Raw genomic sequence first — 7,298 nt, 5'->3', positions numbered from 1 at the left:
GAAAAAATAATCATTTGACTAGCCGACAAATTGAAAAATAATAGTTTGACTAGTCGACCAATTGAAAAAAAATATGTCTTGACTAGTCAACTAATTGAAAAAAAATAAAATCGTTTGACTAGTCGACCAATCGAAAAAACTATATTTTGACTTGTCGACTAATTGAAAAAATAATAATAATCGTTTGACTAATCGACCAATCGAAATTTTTAGTTTTGTTTTAACTAATCATTTGACTAGTCCACCAATAAAAAATAAAAAAGTTTTGACTAGTTGACTAATCGAAAAAAAGTATCGCTTCTGCCAACGGTACGTTTTAAGGCGAGCGAGGCGCTAAGTAACTTTAAGTGACTTTAACATCTGAAGAATTTTCCCCCAGATTGTCAGTATAGTCGTGGCGATGGCTATGGCAGGGGTCAGAAGGTTGTATTCACCTGACGTCACGTCAAGTCAACTAATACAAAAAATAATCGCTTGACTAGTTGATCGATCGAAAAAAATAATCACTTGAATAGCCGACAAATCGAAAAAAAAAAACTCGTTTGACTAGTCGATCAATTGAAAAAATAATAATTTGAATAGCCGACAAATTGAAAAGTAATCGTTCGACTAGTCAACTAATTGGAAAAAAATATATCAGTTGACTTGTCAACTAATTGAAAAAATAATCCTTTGACTAGTCAACTAATAATCAAATAAAAATTGTTTGACTAGTCAACTTATTGAAAAAATAATAATCGTTTGACTAGTCGATCAATTGAAAAAATAATCATTTGACTAGCCGACAAATCGAAAAATAATCGTTTGGCTAGACGACTATTTGAAAAAAACTGTATTCTGACTAGTCAACTAATTGAAAAAAAATTATCGTTTGACTAGTCAACTAATAGTATAATAATAATCGTTTGACTAGTCGACTAATCGAAAAAAAAAAATCGTTTGACTAGTCGATCAATTGAAAAAATAATCATTTGAATAGCCGACAAATTGAAAAGTAATCGTTTGACTAGTCAACTAATTGGAAAAAAATATATTGTTTGACTTGTCAACTAATTGAAAAATAATCGTTTGACTAGTCAACTAATAATCAAATCAAAATTGTTTGACTTGTCAACTAATCGAAAAAATAATAATCGTTTGACTAGTCGATCAATTGAAAAAATAATAATTTGACTAGCCGACAAATTGAAAAATAATAGTTTGACTAGTCGACCAATTGAAAAAAAAAAATGTCTTGACTAGTCAACTAATTGAAAAAAAAAAAAAATCGTTTGACTAGTCGACCAATCGAAAAAACTATATTTTGACTTGTCGACTAATTAAAAAAAAAAAAATAATCGTTTGACTAATCGACCAATCGAAATTTTTAGTTTTGTTTTAACTAATCATTTGACTAGTCCACCAATAAAAAAAAAGAAAAGTTTTGACTAGTTGACTAATCGAAAAAAATTATCACTTCTGCCAACGGTACGTTTTAAGGCGAGCGAGGCGCTAAGTAACTTTAAGTGACTTTAACATCTGAAGAATTTCCCCCCAGATTGTCAGTATAGTCGTGGCGATGGCTATGGCAGGGGTCAGGAGGTTGTATTCACCTGACGTCACGTCAAGTCAACTAATACAAAAAATAATCGCTTGACTAGTTGATCGATCGAAAAAAATAATCACTTGAATAGCCGACAAATCGAAAAAAAAACTCGTTTGACTAGTCGATCAATTGAAAAAATAATCATTTGAATAGCCGACAAATTGAAAAGTAATCGTTTGACTAGTCAACTAATTGGAAAAAAATTTATCGTTTGACTTGTCAACTAATTGAAAAAATAATCGTTTGACTAGTCAACTAATAATCAAATAAAAATTGTTTGACTAGTCAACTCATCGATAAAATAATAATCGTTTGACTAGTCGATCAATTGAAAAAATAATCATTTGACTAGCCGACAAATCGAAAAATAATCGTTTGACTAGTCGACCATTTGAAAAAAACTATATTCTGACTAGTCAACTAATTGAAAAAAAATTATCGTTTGACTAGTCAACTAATAGTATAATAATAATCGTTTGACTAGTCGACTAATCGAAAAATAAAAATAAAAAAATCGTTTGACTAGTCGATCAATTGAAAAAAATAATCATTTGAATAGCCGACAAATTGAAAAGTAATCGTTTGACTAGTCAACTAATCGAAAAAATAATAATCGTTTGACTAGTCGATCAATTGAAAAAATAATCATTTGACTAGCCGACAAATTGAAAAATAATAGTTTGACTAGTTGACCAATTGAAAAAAATAATCATTTGAATAGCCGACAAATTGAAAAGTAATCGTTTGACTAGTCAACTAATCGAAAAAATAATAATCGTTTGACTAGTCGATCAATTGAAAAAATAATCATTTGACTAGCCGACAAATTGAAAAATAATAGTTTGACTAGTTGACCAATTGAAAAAAATAATCATTTGAATAGCCGACAAATTGAAAAGTAATCGTTTGACTAGTCAACTAATCGAAAAAATAATAATCGTTTGACTAGTCGATCAATTGAAAAAATAATCATTTGACTAGCCGACAAATTGAAGAATAATAGTTTGACTAGTTGACCAATTGAAAAAATAACATGTCTTGACTAGTCAACTAATTGAAAATAAATAAATAATCGTTTGACTAGTCGACCAATCGAAAAAACTATATTTTGACTTGTCAACTAATTGAATTTTTTTTTTAAAAAATCGTTTCACTAATCGACCAATCGACATTTTTAGTTTTGTTTTAACTAATCATTTGACTAGTCCACCAATAAAAAAAAATAGTTTTGACTAGTTGACTAATCGAAAAAAATTATCACGTCTGCCAACGGTGCGTTTTAAGGCAAGCGAGGCGCTAAGTAACTTTAAGTGACTTTAACATCTGAAGAATTTCCCCCCAGATTGTCAATATAGTCGTGGCGGTGGGGGTGTGGCTAAGGCAGGGGTCAATAGGTTGTATTCACCTGACGTCACGACCGGATCGTTAACGACGCGATGCTCGAAGTGGTGGAAATGTTTGGAAAAGCAACCGAGTGTTTCCTCAAACCACCTTTGGTGAAATCCGCAACTGCCACAACACATTCATTTATCATCATTGAACAATTACAATTATAATATAAATAACAATTAGCAAAATGACACAATAGCCAGAATCATTGTAACATAACTACAAACTTAACCAATGTGAACATGGTAGATTTAAGCATCAAATAAAATAGAACAAACCTTACAAATGTAGAAACAGACATTTTTACAATGGAGTTCAGGGTGCGCATCTTGCATTTAACCAATTGCAAGCACTGCATGGAACTTTAACTACAAAGCGTGATTAATATGAGTATAAAGATCAGAGGTGTCAAAGTCATTTTCACTGAGGTCCGCGTCGCAGTTATGTTTGGACCCTGAGGGACGCTTTTAACAGTGAATACTGTTATTACAAACATTTTTAATGCATTTTATTAGTATATTTTTTTTAAACTAAAATGTAAAAAAAATATGGTAAGTTGCAATAATTTCACCTCAAAATGTAGTGTATATTACTGTAAATGGAAAAACAATACTGCTGTTTTTATGGTAAAAAAAAAGGCAGCTCAGTTGCCACAATTTTACTGTAAAATTGACTTCTTTTTTTTTACTGTAAATAAAAAAAAATTCAATTTTACAGTAAAATGTTGGCACCTGAGCTGCCAGTTTGTTTAGTTTTGTTTTTTTACCGCAAATCAACAACAGTTGATTTTTCGGTGTATTACTGTAAATGCTAAAACGGCACCACAGTTTATTACATTAAAACCGTTTTTTTTCATTTAGAGAAAAATGCTGTAAAAACCACAGTAAATTTCACAATTTTACCATGAAATCCATTGCCACTTTTACATTGCACAATTTGAAATCATTATTATTAGTATTTATTTCCATTTAAAAAATGGTTTGAATGTTTGACAATATATTTTTGCATAATTAGACAATATTTAAGTTAACGTCAACATCTGCGGTCCTCTCCGAGGTTTCTCATTGTCATCCCATTGGGTTGAGTTTTTCCTTGCCCTGATGTGGGATCTGAGCCGAGGATGTCGTTGTGGCTTGTGCAGCCCTTTGAGACACTTGTGATTTAGGGCTATATAAATAAACATTGATTGATTGATTGATTGATTGAATATGTAAGACATTCCTAATAAAGTAACACAATAGTGTGAACATGTAAACAGAAAGAAACCTGAGAGTGCCAGGAAGTTACGGCTGTGCTCTAAAGGGCGAGCGCGGCTAAGGTGGCGTGGTACTACTGATTAGGAGTTTTTAAAAATTCCAAAAAACTGCCATACTGTCAAAGTCACGTTTCCTATCCTATCTACAATTCCTTCATTTTTACTTTCTCTTCTCACTCCAAGGAATCAACCCGCGAGACAACAAGATGGCGCAACCAAACCTGATAGTTGATACTGTTACCTGATTGGCTGTTAGCGTTCACTTCCTGCCTTTGTTCATGCAACCAAACCTCGCTTCGCCACTTCCGGTTTCTTCCGTCCAACGTCAATAACATGTATGCATATCGCTTTATTGTCTTTGTAAAGGCGACGTTTTGGATTTAGATCTCGTTAGATTGTGCAGGTGCACCTTGTGAAATATCTCCCATGTGATGCATTTTTTTTTGCCTTTATAAAACCCTAAAAGACACATCCGCCCTCTTTTCCTTTCCAGCTTCTCCTCCTCGTTCCTCATTGTTCCTCACATTCAGTCTGCCCTACAGTCTTGACTAGAATTATACCACACACACACACACACACACACACACACACACACACACACACACACACACACACACACACACACACACACACACACACACACACACACACACACACACAGATTAATAAAAGGCGGCGGCAGCCACTTTTTATAATGAAAAAGCAAAGGCACAGCTAAATGACAAATGTCCCTCTCTCCCTCCCAGATTTACTGTGATGGCATAAAGACAGGAATCGTTGTGTTTTTGATTACACACACACACACACACACACACACACACACACACACACACACACACACACACACACACACACACACACACTCGTGTATGTCTTACCTTCTCGAGACCTCCGAATAATGCCTACATCTTTAGGACCCCCCTTTCTAGATAAATAAATATATTAATAATATATACATACTATGCAAATATAAAAAAAGTTGGTTGTGAAAAATGAGTTGGAATTTCACAAGAAAAAGGTCACAATTTCACAAGAAAAACTTCGAATTTTGGCAGTCTCATAATAAAAGTCGTCATTTTACTCAACGCAAGAAAAACTAAAAATGTGTACATTATTATGATAAAATTTGGAATTTTACTCAAAAACAGTCGCAATGTAACAAGAAAACTATGCAAATATAAAAAAAAGTTTGTTGTGAAAAATGAGTTGGAATTTCACAAGAAAAAGGTCACAATTTCACAAGAAAAACTTCGAATTTTGGCAGTCTCATAATAAAAGTCGTCATTTTACTCAACGCAAGTAAAAATATTGCAAGAAAAACTGAAAATCTGTGCATTATTATGATAAAATTTGGAATTTTACTCAATAACAGTCGCAATGTAACAAGAAAACTATGCAAATATAAAAAAAGTTTGTTGTGAAAAATGAGTTGGAATTTCACAAGAAAAAGGTCACAATTTCACAAGAAAAACTTCGAATTTTGGCACTCTCATAATAAAAGTCGTCATTTTACTCAACGCAAGTAAAAATATTGCAAGAAAAACTGAAAATTTGTGCATTATTATGATCAAATTTGGAATTTTACTCAATAACAGTCGCAATGTAACAAGAAAACTATGCAAATATAAAAAAAAGTTTGTTGTGAAAAATGAGTTGGAATTTCACAAGAAAAAGGTCACAATTTCACAAGAAAAACTTCGAATTTTGGCAGTCTCATAATAAAAGTCGTCATTTTACTCAACGCAAGTAAAAATATTGCAAGAAAAACTGAAAATTTGTGTATTATTATGATAAAATTTGGAATTTTACTCAATAACAGTCGCAATGTAACAAGAGAGTTTTTTTTTGACAATTTTATGAAAAGAGTCGTAATTTTACTCGACAAAAGTCACAATTTTATAAGAAAACTTTAACATTTTGGCAATATTATGATAATAATCATAACTTTACTTGGCAAAATTATGACAAAGGTCATAGTTTTACTCAACAAATATTGGCAATATTGTGATAAGTCGGAATTTTATATGACAAATGTTGCCATTTTGCATTGAAAAGCGATAATTTTACATAAAAAAGTAATAATTTAACGAGAAAATATTGCAATATTACAGAAACAGAAAGAATATCAGTAATTGTTCCCAATTTTATAAGAAAAAAGTTGACACATTGTGAGAAAAAGACTGCTTTTAGTTCATTTTTTATTTTTTTTATTTTTTGTTTTGTAATTGTTTTTTAATCTTCATGATTTACTTCAAGTTATAACAGTATGTCTCTATATACATATGTATTAATTTTTCTAAATTAATTTTGGCCAAAGGGGGCACATTTAAATTTCCTACACAGACTCGTTATTACATATGTTGACCAGAGGGGGAGCACTTCAAATTTTTACACACACTTGTTATTTCATATGTTGACCAAAGGGGGAGCACTTTTAAAACAGTCACATAGCCTTTTTGGGACCACCTTAATTTTGATAGATTTCACCACCAGGGGTGCAAATTAAATATCTTTTTTTTGTTTTTTTGTAATGTGCTTAAGGCCGATGACAAAGGAGTCACGGACCACAGATGACCCCTGTGCTGCACTTTGGGCAACCCAGCTGTAGAAGCTAACTGTTAATGGCCACTATAGTCTTAGTAGCGTAGTGTATTTGTTCATCCTATGGTCACATATGGGACGCGGGTTGTCTTACGTCAGCACCGGAAGTGGTCAAATCAGCTGTTCATCTGGCGGGTTTTTTCGGGGATGAATAGGGAAGTCCTTCTTTAGCTGCAGTCTTGTCTTATCATATCACAATCAGAAATACTTTAATAATCCCCGAGGGGAAATTAATATTTTCAGCACAATCCCATTCAAGATGAGACAAACATTACAGGGAGACAGAACAGGATCGCTGACGGGTCTGACAAAAAGTAGAGGAACAGGTGAACATAAACATGTGTGTAAGAGGGAAACATCAAAGAACACAAAGGACATTAAAGACATTAAAAGAGCACAACTGATGCAACCAGCCACTTCTACACACAGCCACAAAAGTAAAACAACAACAAAAAAAACATATACACT

The sequence above is a fragment of the Nerophis lumbriciformis genome, linkage group LG18 (assembly GCF_033978685.3).
Source record: "Nerophis lumbriciformis linkage group LG18, RoL_Nlum_v2.1, whole genome shotgun sequence".
NCBI lineage: Eukaryota > Metazoa > Chordata > Actinopteri > Syngnathiformes > Syngnathidae > Nerophis > Nerophis lumbriciformis.
Note: the sequence above shows the minus strand (reverse complement) of the source record.